Source organism: Cucumis melo, chromosome 8, assembly GCF_025177605.1.
Source record: "Cucumis melo cultivar AY chromosome 8, USDA_Cmelo_AY_1.0, whole genome shotgun sequence".
Lineage (NCBI taxonomy): Eukaryota > Viridiplantae > Streptophyta > Magnoliopsida > Cucurbitales > Cucurbitaceae > Cucumis > Cucumis melo.
The window spans coordinates 16154734-16167476 of NC_066864.1; the positions used below are offsets into that span (position 1 = coordinate 16154734).

At 34.5% G+C, this 12743-nt stretch overlaps 2 long non-coding RNA genes across 3 annotated transcripts; one reads left to right on the plus strand and one right to left on the minus strand.

Annotated features, from left to right (window-relative positions):
- The first annotated feature begins 1671 nt into the window (after positions 1-1671).
- On the plus strand, positions 1672-6511 carry LOC103499523 (uncharacterized). Of its 2 annotated transcripts, none has more exons than XR_007822883.1 (8): positions 1672-2049; positions 4497-4561; positions 5139-5197; positions 5525-5660; positions 5771-5843; positions 5946-6014; positions 6170-6232; positions 6322-6511. It is a non-coding gene; the product is annotated as an uncharacterized LOC103499523 (long non-coding RNA). The 2 variants fall into 2 exon arrangements; XR_007822884.1 differs by having other exon boundaries at positions 5549-5660.
- A 472-nt stretch (positions 6512-6983) lies between these two features.
- Positions 6984-10185, minus strand: LOC103499522 (uncharacterized). Its single transcript, XR_007822885.1, has 8 exons — positions 9894-10185; positions 9618-9745; positions 9042-9258; positions 8264-8769; positions 7942-8076; positions 7506-7564; positions 7236-7292; positions 6984-7159 (listed from the first exon to the last, which is right to left on the minus strand). It is a non-coding gene; the product is annotated as an uncharacterized LOC103499522 (long non-coding RNA).
- Positions 10186-12743: the final 2558 nt, after the last annotated feature.

Below are 12743 nucleotides of genomic sequence, written 5' to 3' on the forward strand. Positions count from 1 at the left end.
TTCTTATTTGTCTGATAAGGATGTAGTAGATAAAGATGAATTTGATATTATGTATTGGTGGAAAATGAATAGGTACAAATATCCCATTCTATCAACAATTGTTCGTGATGTTTTAACGGTTCTAATATCTACGGTGGCTTCTAAATCTGCATTTATTACAGGTGGGAGGATTCTTGATTTCTTTCGTAGTTATTTAACTCCTAGAACAGTCGAAACCTTGATATGTATGCAGAATTGGATTCAAGGTGGCTCGGTGTTATTAGATCTTTTTCCCCAACTTGAAAAGTTAGACTTATGAGAATATTGAGACATGTAATTGATTGCTTTCTTTATTGTCGACTAACATGTATTAAGCTAAGTATATATTTATTTACTTTTGTATGATTTATTTTGTAGGGAACTCGTCATCTTCTATTATTTTGGACTAATGAATTTGATTTGGAAGAATAGTATATTGATAATTGGTGTGAGTTTTTATTGCATTATATGTTATTACTTGCATTATATGTTATTACTTACATTATATGAAATTCTTATGTGTTTGTATTTTTTTCAAGAGAACGATCACCCAAAACCATCATCATATTGGCACACTTTGGACGCCAAGTTGGAATGTTTATTTTTTTCTATTGAACTTTGAACATTTTAATGTATTTTTAATGGACATTATTTAATTTTGAACTTTTGAATCTATTTTTCAATTTGAATGAACATTATTAGATATTATTGACATTCCTATTGTGTGTGATTATTAATTTTTGTACGAATTTGAATTTTTGAATGTATTTTTAAATTTTAATGGTGTCTCTCTTTTGTGTGATTATTCATTTTTTTTATAATTTTGAACTTTTGAATGAATATTATTGTAGACTTAGAATTAGAAAAGAATATGATAATTTAGGTTGAAAGACTATGAAAATGATGAAAATTGAATTCTTACCAATATAAAAATTTGAAATACAATATAATTAAAAAAAGACAATTTGCCAACCCAACTTGGTCCAACCTAAAATTTTTGGGTTTAGTTGGGTTGGGTTGACCTTTGAATATTGAACCGATAAGGTTCAAATTTTGCCAACCCGATCACTTTGGGACATTGATCCATATTTTTTTCTCCAACTTGGATCAATCTGACTTATGTACACCTCTAATAGAGCGCATATCAAGCAACAAGTTGCTATAATTTGCTATGTTTTGGGTTGTTCAAATCAATAATGAAATAGCCATGGATGCCAACATTTTTCCTATTTATTCGTATAGAAGTTCTCAATATGACGTTTGCTTGCTCATTTGGAAGGTAATTTTCTTTTAAATTTTTTCATTATAGTTAAATAAAAAGGCTATTATTAAAAAATTAGGTTTTCTTATAAAATTGAGCTAGGTTTTTTACCCATTTAAGCTGGGTTTTAGTCAAATTATGAGAAAAACCACTTACTCATCTCTTCATTTTTTTCTCAAAGCAGTGAACAAATTCATTTGCTCACTCACTTACTCACGTTTCGTTCTCCTTTATTTTATTTATTTATTTAATATTCTCTAAATGGTGAGAAACAAGTTGGAATACTTTTTATACTTCAAGTTTATTTTGAAGTGAGGGGTAATTTGATCTTTTTCTATATATATATATATATATATTAGTAAATAAAGATAAAAGAAAAAAAAGGAGTCTTCTTCTTCGTAGTGAATCACACGTCTCTCTCGAAACTTCTCTCCCTCTCCTTCATGCTGACATCGATGCCTCGTTCCACCGTTGTCGATCGTCAAGCCACTACGATTCTTCCCACATCGATAGTCGAGCCTAGCCGTCGTCGGCTATTCATCGTGCGCCAGCCCATCTGCAACTGTTGAGCTCTAGCCATAGATTTGTTGAGCCACGCACCGACCAACCGCAGCCCAGCCATCAAGCACCATACCGGTTGCTACTCCTTGTCCCGCTGCGTCACCCTCTGCTACCTCTATCCTCGCTGAATTTGGAAGTTGAGATTGAAGAGTAGCGGTGCTGTTTAGTTGCTGCCCAGTGGATTCAATCGGGTTTTCGTCAAGATTTTGGTAATTAATAAAGGCTGGAATTATTTAAAATGTTAAATAGAGTTTGGGGAAGGATTTGCTTGTGTTAGTTGGATTTCTCGAAGAGTCTCGACTACCCATTGAGTTTTGACTTAATTTTTGCAATGCACATTAGATTTCGTTGTTAGATGTGGAGTATTAGGAGATTTTAGCCGTTGTTCGTATCCGTTCTTCATTCAAATCAACCACTTAGAGTAAGATCTTTATGGTTTGGGGTTGTCTTTTTAGGTGATTTTGAATACCCATTAAGTTTATACTTGAGTTTAACATTACCCATTACTTTCGATGCTAGATTCGAGTTTAGAAGAGTTTGAGCCGCTGTCCAGCCATTCAAAGGTCAAAATTAGGCGTTTTGGCACAACTTAGGTAAGATTCTAAGCTTTATAGTGTGTCTTGAGTACCCATCTAATTTGATGATAATATTGAATAATCCGTGGTGTTGGATGATAGATTTCGAAGTTTAATGGTAGTTATGGTATTGAACATTTAAGTTCAGATTACTTTTTAAAGTTTTTGGAAAGTTTGGAGTAATTACGTTGAGTTTTCCTAGAGTTCTTGAATGCCCATTAAGTTTAAGTGTTAAAATTGAATTACCCATAATACTCGAGTCTTAGAGGTGAATGTTAAGGATTGAAAATGGACCTTCCATTAGCTTTAGAGTTCGCTTGGGTATTACTTCTATAAGCTTTGAAACATAAAATGGTTTAGGTACTAAATTTGAATTTAGAAAGCCCTTGATGTGCAGTCAAGGCAATTTCGACAAGGTATCAATAAGGTTTTTGGTAAATTTAATGAGTTCTCTCATAGACTTTAAATACCCATTCAGTTTTAGCATGAAATTGATATTACCCATAAGGTTTGAATGGAAAATTGGAGACTTTAGAGAACTATGAAGCATTGTTCACCGCATTTAAAATCGTTTAGGACAAGTGTGTGTAATCTCTTAAGTCATTGACTTGTTAGTTTAACATTGAGTTTGTTAAATGATCTAAATCTCTCACATTATTGATATTGCGACTAAAAGCATATTAATATAAAAGACCCATTAAGTTTACATTAAGTTTGGATGCTCATCTTGTTGAGAGTTCAATGTGAAGTTTAAGGTCCAAGGGTGGAATGTTTAGCCTAGACTAAAGCATGTAGGCGAAAGCTCAATTTAAGACTTGGAAGAGATAAATTGAAGTCTTTGGAATATTAAATAGTTTGAGTTGACCTTATGGTGTTTTTTGGAAATAGTTGTGACGTCTTGATATGTGAAGACAATGATTTGACCTTGATCATTGTTTCAGCCCAAATTGAAGTGAAAAAAGCATATAATCCCGGAAGATCGAGTTATTGACTGTGAGTGACTTAATTTCAAATATTTTCATTATAAATCTAGTATGATTGTTTATAGTATGAGAAGTTAGAATATGATTGCTTTATGAATTATATGTTAGAAGGTTCTCAAATATGATTTTCGGCTTCCATGAACTCTTGTATTTTGGAACTGTGGTTGAACCCAAACTTACTAATCAAGTCTTAGATGATAACTCGTTTATAAATATTCGTTGATTTATAACTAGATTTGAAGGAGTTCTAAAAGTATGTATTGATGGCTAAGGATCGAAAATAATTTGAAAACGTATTTCTAACCATGTTTGGTTTTTAAACTTGAAATATGTGATTTTTATGAATGTTGGTGATTACCCTTAAGGCTACGTGAATGTGTTTCCGTAGCGCCACCTATGGTTGTCAGGGGATTCTGGGGCTGAAAGAAGCTGTGACTGGAGATCCGAGAACCTGAACCTAGGTGAGGATATGGATAGAGGATTTTAATATGGCTTTGGACCTAGCTTAACCCATGGTGGGTGGCTCTATGTGCGCATAAGAGCGGATATAGAGGTTGTTACTGTGGTAGATGCTAAGTATGCATAAGCTTCGTTTGGTCGCGTGTTTCCTTGTGGATATGGGTCATGTGTGAGCTATTATGAGTCGTGTATTTAGTATGCTATCATGATTGGATTGGATGGAGATTGTTATTGTGGTAGGTGCTAAGTATCTGTTTGGCTGCGTGTTTTCTTGTGGATATGGATCACGTGTATGCTATTCAGGACCGTGTATTTAGTATGCTATCATAGACGGATTGGATGGAGGTTGCTATCGTAGCGAGTACTATATATACGTGAGCTAGTTTTGAGCGCATGATTCATTGGTCATGTGCGAGCTATCTTTGGTCGTATATTTAGATGCCTTGCCATGGTTAGATTGGGTACATGTTTGTTGACCTTACTTGGTTTATAGTAATATATGATTTTAACATTTTAATTATTATTTTGGTATTAATGTCGTATTTAAACAATTTGAAAGTATGTTTATGAGCTTTTACTTTTTAAAACTTGCCAGTCACTGAGTTTTAGCTCACGTTTTCAATGTTTTCTCTCCCTCAGGTAGCGGTCAAGGACCAAGCCATCGTTGAGTTCCCCGTCATTGATTGTAAATTGTCATTCTTATTGTATGTATTTACTTAAGTTTTGTATTGTATAATGGGGTGGTTAGAAATAGCGAGGGTCACGCCAAGGTCACATGTTTTGAGACCCTTTTTGGACTGTAATTATTTTATAACTAATATTTAGTTTGGATAGAAACTCTGAATGAGACTCTGGAATTATCTGGATGAGTCTTGATGAGACACACTCGATGTTATTTAAGTTTGAAAAACATAGAAGTGTGATTTTCTTCTATTTTCCACGTGTGGTTAGTCTGGTTTTTAAGGGAGGCTTTGTCGAAATTTTTATAGAATTTTTTGAATAGTGTTTTACTAGTCTTACATTGGAATCAGAATGCTTTTAAAGAGTAGAATCACGCCACGATCTAGGTTAGAGTGGGAAACCTAGAATGGGGTGTGACACTTACTTTTAATTTGAGTGATAGTAATGCGATATGTGTTGAAGAAATACGTCGTTTTGCTCAACCATTTGTGGCTGCTCTGTGGATGAGATCCTTCTCTTTATAACTTTTCTTAATAAGTAGTATTTTTTTCATAATCTAGTGTTTGTTTATATTAATTGGTTGTGAACTGCATATGACAGTGCAAGTTGGCGTTGAGGTGGTCGAGTGTGCGTATGTGATTGAGTTGGATGGACTAAAGGTATGCATTTGCAAAAAACTGAGAACATATCAGGACCTTATACTAGATTTTTGTTGGCTGGTGTTGTTATTTCATTTTCATCTCAATGCAAGTTGTCATCATTATTAAAAAAAGTAGAGACCTTAATACTCAACTTTATTTTTGTGTGAGGGATCAAGGTTGTCGTTGTTGAAAGTACTAAATTATAATTCTAAGGTAGTATTGTTCTTCTTATAGGACTTATATTCCATGTTGGTTGGCCTTTGTACTAGAAATATGGTCATGCTTTTGAGGTTTGCATTCTGTTTTGCTTCTTAAAAGAATAATATATCTTTTGGAATATTTTAGGGACTTGAACCATCTTTTGTGTAGGCATTCAAGATCACCATAACTCACTCTGACTCATTGTTGAATTCTCTCATCCGTGAAGTCAATGGAGCTAGTCTTGATGGAGAGGAGGTAGCCTTGGTCCATACAAATTGAGGTTCTATTCTCTCAAAGTTGGCTGATCCTAACTTTGTATAGTATGCATTCTGTTTAATTTCTTTTTGGTATGAGTCATTTATTTTTAATTATCTATTTTATGTTCGTAAGTGAGGTACTGTATCATTTGCAATGATTGATAAACATTTGTAGGCAATTAAAGGAAGGCATTGAAAGCGAACAGGTGCTATGTCACCCTTTCAACTCATTTAAATTATTGTTTCAACCGTAGTGATATTATTGTTTTATTGTTGTTGTATATACATTTTTTTCTTTTGGAGAATAGGCATTTGTTGAAATCCAGTTTTCGTTTGACTGCTATAAGGCCTCCCATAGTTCCCGCCAACTCTTGCAGGTTTGATTTCTTTTGAATCTCATAAAATATTAGTTATTGAGATTTTCCTTGATTTTTTACTTGACAATTTTCATCTGTCATTCACTTTGCATTACTCTCTTAAACATTTTCATGTGATTCTTAAACTTCAGTATATGTGATTGTTCATTTCTTAGAGGGGATCTATTTTCAAGCCAAACACCATTGCTAAGGGATCGTGTAGATAGCCAGACGATCGGGTATGATCTATTTTTAGGCCACTTTTTTTTCCAAAGCTGCCTTGTTAGAATTCTAAAGATTAAATGGTTTATTTTAATATTTTTTGTAGAATGATTGAAGTCATATCGGGTTGAAAGCTAAGCAATTGTGTAGATAGCCAGGTGACTGTTGAAGGTTGAAGACTGAGAAGACGTTTAGGTTTTCTTATTTAAGTCTTGTATTACGCTATTTTTTCATGTACTGTTGTAGAATGTATATGTAAACACAAAATTAAGATTTCATTTTGTGTATACAAATGTAAAGGACAAACATTATAGTTTCTAAAATAATAATAATTTGTTTAATTTTTTGGCCTGAGAAAAAAATATTTATCTACACAAACCTAATGTTGGTTTTAAAAAATGGACAATACTGCAACAATTAAATAATTTTTTTTTGTAAAAATGGACCAAAAAACAAGGCTTTAATGTCGGTTATAATATGACATTATTAGGGATCTATAATGTCAGTTATAAACTGACATTGTTGACCTCTTTAAAGTCAGTTTTAAAACGCAATTAAAGGTCAGATTTCTTACAGTGCCTCTAAGAAATGAACAATCACATATACGTGGAAACAATAATTTAAATATGTCGAAAGGGTGACATAGCACCTGTTTGCTTTCAATGCCTCCCCTTAACTGCCTACAAATGTTTATCAATCACTGCAAATGATATAGTACCTTACTTACGTACATAAAATAGATAATTAAAAATAAATGACTCATGCCAAAAAGAAATTAAATATAATGCATACCATACACAGTTAGGGACAACCAACTTTGAGAGAATAGCACCTCAATTTGTAAGGACCAAGGCTACATCCTGACCATCAGGACCAGCTCCATTGACTTCACGAATGAGAGAATTCAACACAGAGTCAGAGTGAGTTATGGTGATCTTGAATGCCTACACAAAAGATGGTTTAAATCCCTAAAATATTCTAGAAGATAGATTATTCTTTTAAGAAGCAAAGAATTCATACCTCAAAAGCATGACCATATTTCTAGTACAAAGGCCTACCAACATGGATGTAGAAGTCCTATAAGAAGAACAATACTTTAAAATTATGATTTAGTACTTTCGACAACGAAAACCTTGATCCTTCTCACAAAAATACAGCTGAATATTAAGGTCTCTACTTTTTTAATAACGATGACGACTTGCATTGAGATTAAAATGAAAGAACAAAACTAGCTGACAAAAATCTAGTATAAGGTCCAAATATGTTCTCGCTTTTTTTGCAAATGCATACCTTTAGTCCATCCAGCTTCATCATATATGCACACTCGACCACCTCAAAGCCAACTTGCACTGCCATGTGCAGTTCACAACCAATTAATATAAACAAGCACTAGATTATGAAAAAGTACTGCTCATTAAGAAAAATTATAAAGAGAAGGATCCCATCCACAAAGCAGCCACAAATGGTTGAGCAAAACGGGGTATTTCTTCAAATATTTATCGTATTACTATCACCCAAAGCAAAAGTAAGTGAGTGAGTAATGAATTTGTTCATAGTTTTGAGAAAAATGAAGAGATCAGTAAGTGAGTTTCCTCCTAATTCGACTAAAACCAAGTTCAAATGGGTAAAAACCCCAACTCAATTTTGTAAGAAAACCTAAATTTTTAATAATAGCCTTTTTATTTGGCTATAATGAAAAACCAATTCAAAATCTAAAGAGAATTACCTTCCAAATGAGCAAGCAAACGTCACATTGAGAACTTTTGTACGAAGAAATAGGAAAAATTCTAGCATCCATTGTTATTTCATTATTGATTCCAGAACATAGCAAATTATAGCAACCAGTTGCTTGATATGCGCTCTGTTTGAAATTAAACACACAACAAATTGAAATCAATAAGTAAAAAAAGAAAACTCATAAAAACTTGAAATTAAATAATAATAATAACTCATAGTCCATAAAAGAAAAAAGTCTTAAGTCTTTTTATCTCCATACAAACAATGGCTGACCTGCACATAAATTAAATTAAGAGAAACTAAAAACTCACTCCTTCTTTAGCTAAAGCAATAGCTATTATAGAGAGGCATTCTTGACTCTGTTATCCATCATGATGAGAAAGTAAGCACCAAGTAAAATGTTTAGTCGCTCACTTCAACTTTTGCTAATTCTTCAAAAGTTATGGTCGACTTTTGTGCGCTCTGCTCTGCTCGCTAAGAACCAAGTAAAAGTATACGAGTTTTGCCTGAAACTGACCACACGTAAAATTTGTAGATAAACACTTGCATTTTCTATCCTAAGCGAACCATTTGAATTTGAAACCCAATTCAAACTCTTATCAAACTGGCCCAAAGAAACTTATATAACATAAAGTTTCACTTGATCATACAACATTGCAAAGCAATTCAAGATTTAGGCTACCATGCACAATCAACAATTTGGCAATTATTGTTGAGTGTCGAACTAACAAGTAAAAACAACAAAATGCATGACTGTAGGCCCTTTTCAGTTTCAAGGCTATCAATTACCAATCCCACGGATAAATTTGCAAGTAACCTGCAAGTCCATATAGATAAATCTTAAATCTCCAAACTACAAAAATATCAAGAAAATTCAGTTTCTTGAGCAAGATTCTGCGAAGCCCTTTAAAACCTTCCACAAACAATAGAGTTTTACCACATTTTCTCTAAATATCTAAATAATTTATAAAATTAGCAATAACCTAGAATATTTTTTGGATTACCCAATTTAAAACTTTTTTTAAAAAAACAGAAAAAGTGTACAAAAATAGTGAAAATGTTAGAATGATCAGTAGTCATAGTAGCAACCATTTCAACGGCCAATTCATCAAGCTGGCTAGTGGTATGCCCTTGTAAACTCCAACACAGACTATCTGGGAGACCAAAACTGGATCACATTGATCGATGTTGAGGCCATAACTTAGTTTCTTCAGACGGGCAGTGATCTTGTCGAAATGCACTGCTTCTTGACGACCATCTCGTTTCACCATATACATCGTTGGAAGAATAATCTAACTGAGGAATTCTGTCGAACATGTTGTGTGCAGCAATAAACTAGAATATTAAATGAACTAAAACACAAATTAACAAAGTAGATAAGACAAACGAAACGAGTAAAATCCCAAAATACAGAAATTTCTATCAAACTCACATCATATGCATATCCATTTGAGTGTATTCCATCATATTAGACATATATGATGTGAAAATACAATGTAAATAACAATAAACTATTGAGAATAAACAAAACCCTCAAAATCAAGCATCTTTACGTTGTAAGGGCCTAAAGAGAAAGAAAATATTGAGAATAAGCAAAACCCAGAGTAAGAAATTCCTTCACAACATATATACATTTCTTCTAAGAATAAAGAGGGAAGAAATTACTTGAAACTCATGGCCTCAAATTCCTTATAACCCACAGCCTCCATTCTAAATTCCCCACAACCATTCTTGCATTCTTCTTAAATCTCTTCACCTCTGATATTCTGTCTGCAATCTTTCCAATCTCTTATCTGCTAGAAAAAAATCGAAAACCAATTAGAAAAACCCAGATCAAAACAAAAGGTAAAAAAAATGAAGATAGAGGATAGAGGATAAAATAAAAATGGTCAGATCCGACACTGTGGTAAAATCGAGCTCGGTTGAGAGATGGTGACTAACGAATGAATGTTAAATGGCAGGGAGAAGTTTCGGTGTTGGGTGTGCTTGCAGCTTAATTTTGGTGAATCGTGCATTCAGCCGAAAAACGCGTGAAGAGGTTTAAGGTACCAGAGTAACTGTGCTTGCTTGAACTAGCCCAAGGTTGAGTGTATCTTTCAAATAGTGACCTTGAGAGCCTCAAACACCTGAGATCTTAAATGATAAATTCGTTCGAGTCTAAGAACCCATATAAAAAGGTGTCAAAGAAAGTGTCCATGCGTTTCGTTTAGTAAGATTTATATCTTCACTAACTATGCGATGAGGATCAAGAAATATCATTTGAACAATGCGATGAAAGATTCGGAGTAGAGGATCATTGTGATGAGCAATCAAGACGCAGAGAGCCTTGTAACAAATGATCCACAAAGTTCAGGAGAAGACTACAAGGCTAGGGAGCTATGAGGAGTAGCATGCGATGAGGCACAGTCCTCCTCGCCAGAGAACCTAAATGCAAGGATGCATCTATAACATATAAATTCCTCTTATCTTATCTATCATGTGTATCCTCTTTTTTTGCAATCTTTTGTGTATGATACTTGTAATTATTTTTCTATGCTCGTAATTATTTTGTAGTTTTGTTTTGTTAGAATTCTTTTAAAGTTAGGGAACGCGAGTTTCTCACGAAACATTTAGGCAAATTAACTTAGGGTTTTGTGCAATGAAGTCACCAAGCGAGAAGGGTTCGCGTCAAAACGCATTAGGCATTTTCATCTTCTCGTAAAGTGCTAAGCAAAATGGTTTTGCTATCAATGATTAGGGTTTCGGGAAAGCTCAAACGTTCATACATTTTAATATTTGTGTTTTAAGAATAATGATTACACCGTCATCAAAAACCCAAACGACATTGTCTGATCACGTCACTTCGCCTTAATAACGTAACTATGCGGTTAACCAAAACCCTAACCATAGTTAACCATACCTATTTAAGCCCTTTGAAAACCCTTATTTCAAACTTTTGGCAGCGTGAATTCTCATTAAAGTCCTTAAAGCTCTCTGATTTTCTTCTTCGACGAGCCAAGTAAGATCCCATCTTCTTGTTTTTTATTTCCTGTCTACTTTACTTTGTATCTCTTTTCGAAAATGGTCGGAAACAAGAATTTTGATCAATTTGGGAAGAAAGATGCACCATCCATGACCAATTCATCTGAGAGAGACATCAAAATCATGCGCTCCAACGGTCCTATGTCATAGCTAGCACAGCTGGCTTCCTCGTAGCATAACGATGCTCAACCCATTTCGAGTGAAGTTTTTGAACAGAAGGGTGGAATCCTTTCAATTTCAAGGGCAAAAAGATGCCTATGACGGAAGAAAACGTTGAAATGTTAAATTTACTTCTGGAAGAAAGTGACAGAAGGGAAAAATTGAAAGAAGAAGCTGAAAAGAAGAAAAAAGAAGTTGAAGAGAAGGCGAGGGAAGAAAAGGTTGAGGAGGAGAGAAAGAAAAAGAAAGAAGAACGGAAACAAAAAGAGGATGAGAGGAAGTGAAAAGAAAGCAAAAAAGAAAAAGAAAAAGAAAAAGAAAAAGAGACAGAAGAGGATGATGACCGGGAGGAGGTGCAAAAAAACAATATGTGAGAAGAAGGAGCCTCCTCAATAATCGTAGACACATAATTTGAAAGAGTGGAGAAGAAGGCCCAGAAAAAGACAGAACAAGTTAAGTTTGGGTTGCTAAAAATAAAGGTGATGGCATAAGGCATCAGGGCCTTAGCAAAAGGGAAATTCGAAATAAAAATGAAGGGGCGAGAAGAGCTCCAAAGTAAAGTAGATAAGGTAGCTCTCTCCACGGAGAAGAGAAAAAGAAAAGGAAAAGAAAAGATCTCCAAGGAGTTTTACGAAGAGGTGGAAAAAGAAGTTGAAGAGTTAAGTCCTTTGGAGGACGAAGTGCCAAAGCCTATGAAAAAAAGGAAATTTATAATGAAAAAGAAGGCTTTGAGGGAACAATTTAGAAAGAGGCGAGAAGAGAAAGAAAGAAGCAAGATTGAAAAAGACAAGGGCAAACTGATGAAAGCGGGATGGATGAGCTCTTCTTTGCAAAGAGAGTGAGCAAATTATTCATAGTTGAGAAGGGACTCTACTCGTACAAAGGAACTATGCCCGAGTTCCTCGCGTCCCCCTTTTGAACATTAAAATGAAAAAGGTTCTTCAGGGGTGACGATAAGACTTGACATGGTGGACTTGTTTTATAAAGGTTACATTAACGCCAAAGAGTATTACGCAAAGGTCAAGAGAAAGAAAGTGGACTTTGGGCCTGAAGCCATCAACACATTATATAGGTTAGAAATTAATGAAATTGGGCATGTAATCTTCAAGAACCCTAATGAATGCGATCTATAATGGGCCTTGGAAAAAGTCACGTGGCCAGGGACAAAGTGGGATAGAACGCCAATCGGCAAGTACCAACTCTTCCCGCACAACTTAAATACAGTAGCAAGTGTTTGGATGGTGTTTATCAAGAAAAACATAATACCAACTTGTCATGACAACACGATTTCAATGGATAGGATAATGCTGGTGTACTGCATAATGATGGAGACTCCAGTCAATGTAGGCGAGATCATATCCGAACATCTAACCACATGGATCAAGCATCCACGAGGGGTAAATGCTTTTTTGCATTTTACTAAGCAATTCTGTATAAAGTCATACCTGGGTTAGAGAAATTCCCACAAGTTCAAGTAAGCGATGGAGTATGCACTAGACCAACAATTTATCGCGTCACTACAATCCACAAGAATAAAGCGAAGCTTAGATGCCTCAAGACCAAACAAGAATGTTAGAAAGAGAGTAAAACTATGGATAGAGAAGAAGAAAA